We start from the raw sequence: 14383 nt of genomic DNA on the forward strand, positions 1-14383 counted from the left end.
CTAGCGGGGCTCCGCGGGCGCCCCCTGGCAGCTGCTCCTGGAAGTCGGAATTCAGCCCTTGGGTGAAAAGGAACGCAGACTCGGGCCAGGGAGGAAAGTGCCCATTCCCCCCGGGGGTCTCGTTGGGCTCCTGCGCCCCGCTGCTCTCTGCCTTAGTTACTGTCAGCCCACGGGCAGTGGGCACCATGGGGTCTGAAGTTCCAGCCTGTCTCTCCTCCCGCCGCCACTGTGTCTAGGCGACGGTGCCCTCTTCAGGATGCAACCTCAGATCACAAGTGGCTTCCCTACCTTCAAGTGCGTCTGTTTCCGGAGAAAAGAACTAACTAGATTCCCTTGGAACGATAGCAGGGACAGCCTGGGCCAGAACCTACCCCCGGCGTAGAGCGCTGGGAGGGCCCTAGACCTGCCTGCGCCTGGGCCCGGGGCCTTCTGAGGGAGGCCAGCCGTGGACGGGGTGGGCGGCCCGTGGTCCTCCTCATCTCCCTCACCTGCACATTTTCCCAAAGTCGGGGTGTCTGGAAAAGCAATACGGTTCAATAGAGGATTCTGTTAAAGTATAATTCCTCCCGTTATTTAACGAGAAAATAATAAAGTACCTGAAGAGAATTCAGGAAGTAGGGAAACCCTTGTGGGGCAGTAGGACACCGTCAAAACCTAAATGCAGGGAGCCAGGGCTGCTCTCATTTCCTCCTGACCCCTCCACCTGCTTCAGCAGTGTTGTGTGACTTAGGGTGCTGTGCTTAGTCGCTCAGTCGTGTCCGACTCTTTGCGACCCCATGAAGTGTAGCCCACCAGGCTCCTCTGTCCGTGGGCTTCTCCAGGCAAGAATACTGGAGTGGGTTGCCATGCCTTCCTCAAGGAAATCTTCCCAAACCAGGGGTCGAACCTAGGTCTCCTGCATTGCCGACGGATTCTTTACTGTCCATATATATATATATATGCCACCCTGTTACTCCTTAGTGAAGCCTCTCTGGGGTCTCCACCGACCATACCTAAGGTGTTCAGGGAGGTGTCCCTACTCTGGTGGGTCTAATATTGCCAGATCATCCTCCAGTCAGTTCTCAGCCCTAAAAGCAATAATTTCTGCCTCCTTTTGAAGTGTCACCCTGACCAGGCACAGTTTAGTTTTATTCCAGACACCCTGGTGGCCCCATGCAGATTTCTGAGACATCTTCCTTGCTGGCATCCCATTTTCTGTCAGGCCCATACAGGAATGCAACCATCCTCTGCCCTGAGCTCTGACTACTTGGAAATTCAGAGTATAGCATGAAACTTGCAAATAATTTAAAGCCTGGAAGAAATGTGGTTTGAAGTAGAAGCGCCTTCAAAGAGACTTACTGGAGTTAAGGACATTGTTTTCTGAGCTGAAAGCGGGGCAGAAAATCCCAAAATGACAGGCTCAAGTCACATTATATACTACCTCTGTTCCTAATGGGATGTACCCATATCCTGTTGGAGATCGATTTTGCTGTATGCAATATGCAGTTTATTCCAGGAAGAAAGATGGCTCTCCCTGACTTTGGGGAGTGGAAGGGAGATTGTGAAAGAAGGAATTTAACCTGATTGGGATGGGCAGTGGGGAAGAGGAGCCAGGGAGCCTCAGGAAATAGATAACACTTTGAGGAGGTAGTGGACAGAAGAGAGTTTTCCTGTTAGGAAAGTATGTATCAGTCCACGTTTGTACACTGATGAGAGGTCAGAAGAGAGGGGGAAATAGGGAGGAAACGGATTATGAAAAACAGGATTGAATTACTTAATATGTCAACGTCACTGTTCACTAGGGAAATTCCAATTAAAACCTTGCGATACCAGTCTACATCTACCAGGGAAAGAGGGGAAATAAGTATTGATGAGGCTGTGGAGAAATTGGAACAACTGCCCATTGCTGATGGGAATATAAAATGATGCAATGTGAGAACGAGTTTAATAATATGAAAACCAGTTCCACAGCTCCCCATAAACAACACAGAAATGCCACTGGGTTCAGCAATTCCACTCCTAGGTATACACCCGAAGAATTGAAAGCAGGGACTCAAACACATCTGTGGGCAGCAATGTTCATAGCAGCATTATTCGAGATAGGGAAAAGGCAGAAATAGCTTAAATGTACATTAACATATGAATGGCGTTTAAAAATGTGGTTCATTCATACTGTGTAGTATTATCCAGTTATAAAAAGGAATGAAGTTCTGATACATGCCACAACATGATGAACCTTCAAAATGTAATACATGATTAAAACCAGACATAAAAAGATAGTATACAAATTTACTTATAAGAAATAACTAGAATAGCCAAATTGTACAGACTGAAAGTAGACTAGAGGTTTCCAGGGGTTGGCCACAGAGGGGAATGAGTATTAACATATTTTACATTTTGTTTGATTTTTTTTAATTTAGTGGTAGTAGATACCAAACACTGTAGATGTATTTAGTGCCACTGAATTATATATTTGAAAATTAAAGTGGCAAAGTGCTTGTCATATATAATTTACCACTGTATATACACACACACCAAAAAACTGCTAAGTGAGAGATTTTTGTCCAAATTCTTAAGTTCAATTTTACTGTTACACTATATCAAATTTCATGAACTTTTTGTTTTTTGATGAAGTTAGAACAGCTAGATTGATTGTATAAATATTCACCCACAATATTAGGCCTTTTATTGGAATATGAATTTTAGGACCTAGTTGTTCTTATCAACATAGAATTTGCTTTCATATCAAGAATCTGAAAAATATTAGTCAACCAAATATTAATAGTTAAGGGGAAATAATTTGAAATCCTATAGAGAATAGAGTCAAGTGGTCACAGTCAAATTAGCAAAAAGGGTTTTCCTTGCCTAGAAGATGAAGCAAATATATTACGAGTGATATGAGTATCGCTGCAAATAAGCACAAAGGGGCTGATTGTTGGGAAACATAAAGACAAAAATATAGAGGTATCTACCAGCCACTGGCCCGGAATAGCAAATAGACTCATCCAAATGGACAGAAGAGAAGACAGTGAGTAAATGATGAAAAAGGAGTTCACAAGGACAAAGATGGTAGATGTGGCAGAAGCTCTGGAAGTTGCTGTGAATGTGTTGGACTCACTGCTTGTGATTGTGCAGGAAAACAACCATGGAGCCACTAGCCTAGACCATGAGACCTGAACATGTAAAGTCTATTGTGAAGAATACAGCCACGAATATAAACCTTCTAATTCTTTCTGGATTCAGTGTAGAATGGAAACAAGACCCATATATATACTGTCTACGAGAGAAAAATCAGATCTAGGGATGCATATAGACTGAAAGTGATGGGATGGAAAAAAGTGTTCCACACAAATGGAAATTAAAAGAAAGCTGGAGTAGCAATGTTCACATCAGACAAAACAGACTTTAAAGACTGAAATAGAGATAAAAGAAGGCACTACCTAATGATAAGGGATCAATTCAAGAATATATAACAATGGTAAATATAGATGCACCCAACATTGGAGGACCTCAATATATAAGGTGAACGCTAACAGCTATTAAGGGAGAAATTGACATTAACACAATAATAATGGGGGTTGTTTATCACTTCACTTTCATCAGTGGGCAGATCATCCAGTCAAAAAATAAGAATAATAAATGTTTTTATTGAGTCACTGCTGTCAGAGTCATTTCCAGTTCTGGGAATCACAGTCCACCTTACCTCCCTAGGATGCCCTCCAACACTCTGTTATCTCTGGACCTGCTGTGGGGGCAGCTCAGATTCTAATCTGGTCCTACTCCTGTGTGTTCTTGCCTCCAATGACCACAGCTATCAGAGCTACTGTGTTTTCTTTTGTGGGAGCTCTTAATGTCCTTTTATATATGTCATAGATACAGAGTCTGCCTAATTGATCGTGTGGATTTAATCCGCAGCTTGTACAGCTTGTCAGAAGGTTTTGAATCTTCTTCCGTAGCCACACTGCCCCTGGGTTTCAATTGTGGTTTTATTTTCACCTCTGCATGTGGGTTATCCCCTGGGGTTTAGCTTCTGAGGCTGCCCTGAAGGGCTTGGGTTTGCCCCTGTGAAGGCCAAGTGTGGAAGTGGTGCAGCTGCTAGGGTGGCAGTGTTTCTGGCAGCACCACGTACTCAGGAAGGTTGGCGGCTAGGGCAGCAGGAAATACAGTGCTCTAGATGGATATGTCAACCAATATTGGCCAATATGCTCAGTATTCCTGCCTGTAGAACCCCCCTCTCTGACAGAGAAGCCTGGCAGGCCAGTCTACAGGGTCACAAAGAGTTGCACACTCTTGTTAGGTAGGTAGAATAGGGAAAAGGAGTCCAAAATGCTGGTGGCTAAAAGACAAGGAAGGGAAAAGCCCGCGAAAATAGAACAAAGGAAGGTCCGAGGACTGGAGTGAGGGCCTCAGGTAAAACAAACAACACTCCTGGCTGGCCCAATTTACATAGGACAGGCCCAGGGAGAGAAAAACGTATAAAAAGAGGAGCCAAAGCTAGCTCTCTCTCTCCCGCGCGCTGGGGCACTCTTCTCGTCTTTGGATCCACGTGCCCTCACGCCTCAGAGATGGATTTTCCTGCTATCTTCTAAATAAAATAGAACTGTAACACTGAGCTGTAACACTGATTTGTCTAAGAGCTATAACATGGTCCTTTCAAGACCTGAGAGCTATATCATGGTCTATCCAAGACCTGAGAGCTGTGACACGCTGAGGGGGCTTTAATGTCCATCACTCCAAATCTTTGTTGTGATGAGACAAAGAACCGAGGAACATACACTCGCGTGACACTACTGAAGTGCATAAATACAAGGCTTTTTTTTTTTTTTTTTTCCTGCCTGTGGCAGCTCTGCCCCAGTGAGAGTTGAGCATGAAGGTGGTGGCAGTGCTTGGCTTGTGGGGACTCTGGTGGCGCCAAGTGTTCAGGGACACGGACTGCCTCCGTGGCAGAAGTTATGGCCCTATCAGAGTCTTTTTCAAGCCTCTTGTAGCTGGCGATCAGAAGGCCTCTTTGGCCAATCTTTCTCTATAACTCTGCCCATTCAGGCACTTAGAGGGCTTCCTTGCCTGGGGTCCTTCTCTGTTGTTGGGTGCGTCAGGCACATAGAGGGGATGCCCTGACTGGGGTCCTACTCTGTAAATCGGTGCATTAGGCACTTAAAGGGGCACCCTGGGTGGGGTCCTACTCTGTAGTTCAGTGCGTCAGACGTTTGATGGGACAGCCTCTCCATTGTTCAGCTGCTGATGCTGGTGTGTGGAGAGAGGCTATGGTGATGGCTCCACCCCCTACGCATGACTCAGCAGTATCGCCTTGTTTCCAGGTAGCCCACCAAGCATTTCCCACCACGATCTCTTCCCTCACATCCCCTCGACCTGTCTTTCCACAGTCAGCAGCAGCCCTCACTCTGGGATTGCTCCACGATCCCTAAACTTCAGCTCCCAATCTCTGTCCCTTCCAGGAGACCCGCGTTCCTGCCTGGTGTATGTATGGCTGTGGCAAGGACTGTCTGATTCTCATTCCATTTAGGTGCTCACCTAAACCTTAAATTTAGGTGTTTCACTCTCAACCTTAAATGTTTGTCCTCTGACTCAGACAATTGCCCCGCTGTGGGGATCAGACCCCTGCCTCAGTTCCCCACCTGCCAAGGGCAGGTCAAGTCCTACTAACACCTCTGTTTCCCTGCCTAGTACTTTTGTCCTACCAAGTTTTGCATGGTTCTGTATAGTCTTTTCCACTGGTCAAGTACTCTTGTCTGCTCTCAGCTGGTGTTCTGCCTGCACATCTGTGTCTGAAGGTGTATTTCTCATGTATCCATGGAGAGAGATGTACTCCATGTCCACCTACTCCTCTGCCATCTTTTTCTCCCTTCTTCATGAACTTTTCTGTTTATGAAGCGAGCACAGCTAGTTTTGAGTGTATAAATATTCACCAACAATATTAGACCTCTTACACACATAAACATTTAGGACCTAACTGGTTCCATCTGCATAAAATATACTCTTTTATAAATAATCCGAAAATTGTTGCAATAATAACAGACATACCAATAAATACATTAAATGTAAGTGGATTTAATGTTCCAACCAAAACACGTAGACTAGTTGAATGGATACAGAAACAAGACCCATATATATGCTGTCTATGAGACACACATTAGATCTAAGGATGTACACATAGGCTGAAAGTGATGGGATGGAAAAAAGTATTCCACACAAATGAAAACTAAAAAAAAAGCTGGAGTAGCAATATTGATATCAGACAAAATAGAATTTAAATTAAAGACTGGTATAGAGACCAAGGAGGGCACTACATAATTACTAAGGGATCAATTTAAGAATATATAACAATTGTAAATATAGATGCACCAATATAGGAGGACCTCAATATACAAGGTGAATACTAACAGCCATAAAGGGAGAACTTGACATTAATGCAGTAATAATGGGGGTTGTTTATCACCCCACTTTCATCAATGGGCAGATCATCCAGACAGAAAATCAATAAGGAAACATATACTTTTAATGACACATTAGACCAGGTGTACTTCATTGATATTTATTGAGCATTTTATCCAAAAGCAACAAATCACACCTTCTCATATGCACGTGGAACATTTTCTAGTATGGACCACATGCTGGAACACAAATTGATACTGAGTAATTTTAAAAACATTGAAAACATATCGAGCATAATTTCCAATTCTAGTGCTAGAAGCTTCAAAATAAAATTCAGGGAAAAAACTGGGAAGTGCAGTATGAAAAATTTTAGTATACTAAATATAAACAGATGAGGGAAAGAAATTGAATTTTCTGTAGAGAATAGAGTCAACTGGTTACAGCCAAATTAGCAAAAAGTGTTTTCCTTGCCTAGAAGATGAAGTAAATATATTATGAGTAACACGAGTATCACTGCAAATAAGCACAAAGGGGCTGACTGTTGGGAAACACATAGACAAAAATATAGAGATGTCTACCAGCCACTGGCCTGGAATAGCAACTAGACTCATCCAAATGGACAAAAAAGCAGACAGTGAGTACAATGAGCAAAAGGAGCTCGCAAGGATCAAGATGGTAGATGTGGCTCTCGCCTCAGCACAAGCTCTGGAAGAATGGCTGTTGCCGTGAATGTGTTGGACTCGCTGCTTGTGCCTGAGCAGGAAAACCACCATTGTGCCACTAGTCCAGACTAGAAGACTCAAACATATAAAGTCTATTGTGAAGAATATGGCCGGATATACAAGCCTTAAATTTCTGTTTGGACTCAATGTGGAACAGTATCCATAGTTCACCTTTACACTAAGGTTTTCATTGTGAGTTGGACTAGTCACATGGAAAGGAATACAGACATTTATTAAAAGATTCAGGATCCAGCAAAGGAAGCAGCAGAATGCAATACACTTTGGTGATCTCTTACTGAGCTCCAGCCGCCTAGAGAAATGGGAACAAAGCCTAATGGCTTGGAAGCCACTGAGGAGGCAGGTCATGTTAAGGCAAATCCCTCTGACCACTCTTTGAAAATAGAAGAGAAATTTACATCCAGCCTCGTTCAGGAAATTCCTGGATCCAAAAGTTGCCATTGTATGAGGGATCCCTCTGGACAAAAGCACCAAGGAGTTGGCTAAGACGAGTTGATTGAGAATCAAGTCTGTGGGTCTCACCTTGCATCCACTGAGCAGAATGAAGTTATAAAGACAAAGGAGGAATGAGTTCCCAAGGAACCCCGCTCCCATCTGAATGACTAACACAATTCCCATTTCCCACTTTGAATAAGCCATCATATTGGTATCTATGGGACACTTATTTTAGTTGGAACCTGAGAAATGAGTAGCTCAACAACAACAAAAAAACAAATCTATTCCCACCACCACCATGCCCAGTATTCTCCAATGCTAAGGCTGATACATCCTTTCCCAGTTTAGATGAGCATCAAATATCTGTTTATGGGTGGAGATTTTACTCCTGAAGATCCTGGTTCTACTTGGTAATGTGTAATGTCTATTTCTAGGATATGGGTGAATACATTAGGCCCTGAATGAGCAATGGAGTTTTGTACATGTTTGAGTGAAAAGGTTCTCTACCCCTCTTATCTATAGTTATGACCCGGATGCATTGAAAAACTGGGTACAAAACTGTGTGTAGAGTGTACTTGAGTATTCCCAAGTGTATGGAGTAATGACTATACAGACAAGGAACATGTATTTGTATAGAGTAGGGGAGAATTTAAAGCTAGACCTTTTTTTCTCATTCACCAGAAGTTTTTTTTTTTTTTTAATTTTTTTATTTTTGGCTGCACTGGGTCTTAATTGTGGCCCAGGGGTTTCTCACTGTAGTGTCTTCTCTTCTTGAGGAGAACAGGTTTAGGTTGTGGGATTCAGTAGTTGTATGGGCTTAGTTACTCCACAGCATTGGGATCTTCCTGGACCAGAGATTGTACCTGTGTCCCCGACACTGGCAGGTGGATCATAACCACTGGACCACCAGGCAAATCCTAAAGCTAGACGTTGACGGAAAAAAAAAATTGGTTAGAATGTTTTGTTTGTACAAGTGTGCATATTTCACATAGTTATAAAACAATATTAAAGCAAAGTGCTGCTGCGTCGCTTCCGTCGTGTCCGACTCTGTGCGACCCCATAGACGGCAGCCCACCAGGCTTCTCCGTCCCTGGGATTCTCCAGGGAAGAACACTGGAGTGGGTTGCCATTTCCTTCTCCAGTGCAGGAAAGTGAAAAGTGAAAGTGAAGTCGCTCAGTCATGTCCGACTCTAGCGACCCCATGGATTGCAGCCCACCAGGCTCCTCCATCCATGGGATTTTCCAGGCAAAAGTACTGGAGTGGGGTGCCATTGCCTTCTCCGATTAAAGCAAAGTAGATGTTTTAAAGACACTAAGTTTACAAATTTAAAAAAATGAATTGTGGTCTCTATGTGTAAGGGTAACACCTCAAGTGACTTGAAAATACAAAAGTTTGACTGTATATCCTTAAGGAGATAGTATGAAGGTAAAACTACTTGCAAATAAACATTACATATTACCTCTATACTTCACTATAATGTAGTGGCAGAATATCTCGGAATCAAATACTTAGTATCAATGGGAACAAGTATTTATGGGAGATAAAATCTTTGCCGACAAAGGTCCCTATAGTCAAAGCTATGGTTTTTCCCATAGTCATGTATGGATGTGAAAGTTGGACCATAAAGAAGGCTGAGCACTGAAGAATTGGTGCTTTTAAACTGTGGTGTTGGAGAAGAATCTTGAGATTCCCTTGGGCTGCAAGGAGATCAAACCAGATGATCCGAAAGGAAATCAATGCTAAATATTCACTGGAGGGACGGATGTTGAGGCTGAAGCTCCAATACTTTGGCCACCTGATGTGAAGAGCCAAGTCATTGGAAAAGACCCTGATGCTGGGAAAGATTGAAGGCAGGAGGAGAAAGGGGTGAAAGAGAAGGAGATGGTTGGACGGTATCACTGAACCGATGGACACGAGTTTGAACAAGCTCCAGGAAATGATGAAGGACAAGGAAGCTGGCGTGCTGCAGTCCAAGGGGCCACAAAGATTCAGACACAACTGAGTGACTGAACAACAACAAAATAAATGCCAATAAAAAGCCAACGAATTTGAATAAAAGTTAAAATTGACATTTGGTAACAGGAAATACACATACAGTATTAGATTTTAAACTGACATGTATTTCATTTCACTTCCTATTCAAAAGAATCTGGAAATTTTGGACAACCCTACAACAATGCCTAACTCTAACACCCAGTTTATGGACTCAATATATGTCCCAGTATAAGTAAACACAATGTCTTGAGGGGAGGGGGAAAAGCAAGCTTACTTAACCCTTAGGACAGGAACTTTCCAAGACAATCCTGAAACTGCTTGTCATACACAGGATGGAGGGAAATAGAACTCAGATGTCACCAAATTCCACTAAAGAAGCTACTTTTGCACAGTTTTCATACAGTAGTAACTCTAAAAAGTGGACTCAGGTAAACTAAATATCTCTAAATGATATAAAATTAATTGCAAAAGTTAATGCTAGAAGAGCTTAAGGAAACAGTTCATTGTTCAGAAAACTTATTAAGGGTAAATATCAAGCATTTCTCCTACAGTAACTAAGAAATATGTTACTGAATACAAATTCCAATGAAAATTGAATACTAATATCAAAACAACACAAATTTTGTAAAAAAAAAATTTAGTTTAGCAAAGTGAACTTGCCTTACATAAAGTATGGTAATAATTACACATTGCCACTGACAATAGAAAAAAGCAGAACAGAACAAGGAGCTTGCATGTTGTCTATGGTTTGCAGCTATTTATATGGTAAGTCCGGAGAAGGCAATGGCACCCCACTCCAGTACTCTTGCCTGGAAAATCCCATGGACAGAGGAGCCTGGTGGGCTGCAGTCCATGGGGTCGCTAAAAGTCGGACATGACTGAGCGACTTCACTTTCACTTTTCACTTTCATGCATTGGAGAAGGAAATGGCAACCCACTCCAGTGTTCTTGCCTGGAGAATCCCAGGGACCGGGGAGCCTGGTGGGCTGCCGTCTATGGGGTCACACAGAGTCCGACATGACTGAAGTGACTTAGCAATAGCAGCATATGGTAAGTCTATATAGAAATTTATATATGATAAAAGTTCATGAATTATATTAGAGCAATTACTTATTTAATATATGGTATTAGATTTAATTAGGACATTAGAGCTATATTTCCAACTTTAATCTCAGAGAAAAAAATAAATACTAGATCTGCATATAAGAAATTTTTACTGTCTTAGGTAAAAATGTTGCAATATATCCTCACAATGTTGCCTGGACAAAGTGTTACTACACATGTACCAAACCTGAGGATTTAAAATATTTTTCGCATATTTGTGTTTATAAAAATTATAACTTATTTCACTTTTATAATATCCTGTGCTGAAAAATTCCTAAAGCAAAGAAAATAAAGCTCAATGAAAACATTTAATGCAGGTGGCCCCTGGTGCCCAGGTGCCCAGCGATGCCCAGGGCTTTCAGGGGCTGCTCCCCGGCCTGACCTCGGCCTCAGGCACTTCTGGGCCCAGGGGGACGGGTGGGGGACCTCCTGCTGGGGCACCTATGGGGTGTGGGGCTGCTCCGAAAACCAGGCCACCCTCCTGGTCTCACCCTGGGGCAGCGCCTGGCGCAGCAACCCTGGGAGCAACCAAAGTACAGGGCCCTGCTTCTCCAGGAGCAGCGGGCCTGTCCTCCCACCCTTGCTGGTGAGATGCCGTTAACCATCTCAATTCCAGATTGATTTCAAATAAGAAAGAGTCAACAAAATCATATAGGAATAATTTATCACTCGTTAGTAAAACAGCAACTACTTATTCAATACAAATAAAAGCTCAATGAAAATATTTAAATATGTAGGACACCGAGAGGTGATTATAACCTCAGTGCTTTTGGGGGGAACTAGATAAGAATAACCAACTTCTAGAAATCACACATTATAAAATATGATCTTCCATAAACACCAAAAAAAGCCAAATTATATTGAAAAGGACATGGAATGATTCATATATACACATATAAATGCTGAAATTTCATTTTAGGGTCAAGTCCTCTAATAAAGAATTACAGAATCTATCTTTTCTATCAAGATCCTAGTCAAATATGATTTAAACTTTGGAGTTTGTAAAAACAAACAAACAAAAAAAATGGCTCGGACGTCCCTGTCAGTCCAGTGAATATTCCATACGCTGTGCAGTGCAACAAAAAAAAAGAAGAAAAATTAAAAAAAACACCCTAAACCTGGCTGTCTCTATTGTAAATTTTAAAACTTCATACTTTCCTGCTGCCTGAACATCCTCACAGACAGGGTGTAAACGTCCCCCCAAGACGGCCAGGTCAAAAGGAGACACCACATGTCTGACCACGTTCCAGAGTCCTTCTTGCTGACATCCATCTTGGCTGAACAAGGCGCACACCAGCAGGAAGGACTCTGAGTTAGATGGATTGGCTAAAGACAACCGGGAAACTAATCCCATCACCATGAAACCTGAGCCTGTGAGCCATGCGACAGAGCGGTTCTCCTGGGTTCCCTTACCCTCCTGCTCTCCACCCGGGCACCCTTTCCCAATGAAATCTCTTGCTTTGTCAGCATATGTGTCTCCTGGGACAATTCATTTCCGAGTGTTAGACAAGAGCCCAGTTTCAGGTCCTGGAAGTGGTCCCCCTTCCTGGAACAGTCACATTACATGTTAGGGTAATATTACTATCCTAAGATAGTGAACGCTTTCATTCATCTTTTTTTGTCCAAACCCCACAATCATTAGAGAGAATTTCTTTTAAGATAAAGACTTCATTTCCTTACATGAAGAATGATAAAGCTTTCAGTTCTCTAAACAGGAGATAAATGTGAGCACTCTAGCTGATGAGAGAACTCTATTATAAAGACCCCCCCTTTACCACACAGGCTAACAAGAAAATACAACAAAACCACCTGTGCATTCCATCCTCTCAGTCAGACCTCAGGCAATTCACTACTCAGAGCTGGGAGATCAGCATTGTTATCCAGTTGCTGGGCACTTGCCTGCTGAGTGAAGTCTTTAGTGGATGGTGAGAGCTTCGGCATCTTTAGTCAAAGAAACATGAAGGAAGATTTCATAGAAACTGAAAATGTGAGGAAAGGGGAGAGACATCAGGCAGCAGAGGAGTGGGTAGAGGAGGAATGCATCAAATGTGTGCAGGAAGCATAATTCCTCGCTGGATACAGAGGTATACTTGTGTTCCAACCCCCGGAAACATGAGAGAGAAGCTGATTTATATTGGTGTTTTAAACTGAATTTTCTGTGCTATGGTTATCCTGTGAATCTGACCCTTGACTATAAAAGAGACACTTACCAAATAACATTCTCAATCAGGACTGTGTGCTCCCAGACAACATCTGTGCAGATGTGGAAAGGGCATCTGAGCCCAACCAAGATAAAGGTTTGGAATACTGTGATGTCATCTCCTTACTGGGAAGTGATTATCCTGCCACCTGTCATTTCAGTGACAATACTTTCAGAGGGAGTTGAAATTATCTTTGAAAAATAGTTGCAGATTGTACAACTCATTGAAAGCAATTAATATTGATTATAATGTTTCTATTGAAAATTACAGAAATACCTTGGGAACAATTTTCCTGTGAAATATTTTTTAAAGACTCACGCAACATGGAGCAGGACAGAAAAACTGAGATCTAACAAGTGAAAAACAATGCTGTTGTCTCATTATCTAGTGTCAACAGAAATAATCACTGGTGCCCCTGGTGAAGAACTGGCTACCAGTGAAGGAGACATAAGAGACGCAGATTTGATCCATGGGTTGGGAAGATCCCCTCGAGAAGGAAATGGCAATCCGCTCATTCTTGCCTGGAGAATCCCAAGGACCGTGGAGCCTGGCAGGCTACAGTCCAGAGAGTTGCAAAGAGTGGGACATGACTGAAGTGACTTAGCACACACAGCACACAGTAGGAACAGGAAACAGTTTTATTCAAGCCGAACTGAGGACTACAACTTAGGAGATAGGGAAGACGATAGTTCAGCAAATATTCTAAGGAGGTGAGGAGTGCTAACCAAAATTTTCACGAACAGAGACCTGATTGAAATAAAGAGATGTTTATTTGGGGTTGATTAGGACTGTGGCAGGGGTGGCACTGATCCAAGAGGTACTTGAATGGTGTTCTGCCAGACTACAAACTTGGGGTGGGGGCTTCTACAGGCAAACCCCCCCTGCAAGGTTGTATAAGTTCTTTGTTAAAAAAAAAAAAAAACACTAGGATTGTATGGAAACACAATAGACTCTGAAAAGCCACACACACAATGGAATACTGCTAATACTAAGCCATAAAAATTTGAAATATTGTCACTTGTGATGACTTGGATGACCTTGAGGATTTTGTACTAAGTGAAATAATTCAGATGGAGAAAGACAATAAAATAAGATTCTTCTCACATATGGAATGGGAAAAAAAATAAATTAACACACCAAAGAAAAACAAAAATGCATAGACAGAGAACAGATTAGCAATTACCAGAAGGGAAGAGGTGGGGTGGGAGGGAGAGATGGGTAAAAGGGATCCACAGTGTGTGATAAATGGATTTTAAATTTTGGTGGTGAGCATGGTGTAGTGCACACAGAAGTAGAAATATAACATTTTACATAGAAATGTTATGTAAGATGGGGGATATGAGGGCTTTTATTGAAATTGTCCTTGCTGCCCGTGGCATGTGGGATCTTAGTTCCCTGACCAGGATTGGACCCATGCACCCTGCTTTTGAAGTGTGGAGTGTTAACCACTGGACCCCCAGGGAAATCCTTGAGTCCCTTTTTATATGTTCTGTCCTGAGCTGTTCTCCCAGACACTCCCCAGCCCTTAATCTTGT

General features: G+C 42.5%; 1 protein-coding gene across 1 annotated transcript in view; it reads right to left on the reverse strand.

Moving 5' to 3' along the window:
- Positions 1-14383, reverse strand: part of LOC133229775 (uncharacterized) — a 425664-nt gene that overhangs the window by 13833 nt on the left and 397448 nt on the right. The window lies entirely within an intron of this gene.

The sequence above is a fragment of the Bos javanicus genome, chromosome 18, assembly GCF_032452875.1.
Source record: "Bos javanicus breed banteng chromosome 18, ARS-OSU_banteng_1.0, whole genome shotgun sequence".
NCBI classification, from domain to species: Eukaryota; Metazoa; Chordata; class Mammalia; order Artiodactyla; family Bovidae; genus Bos; species Bos javanicus.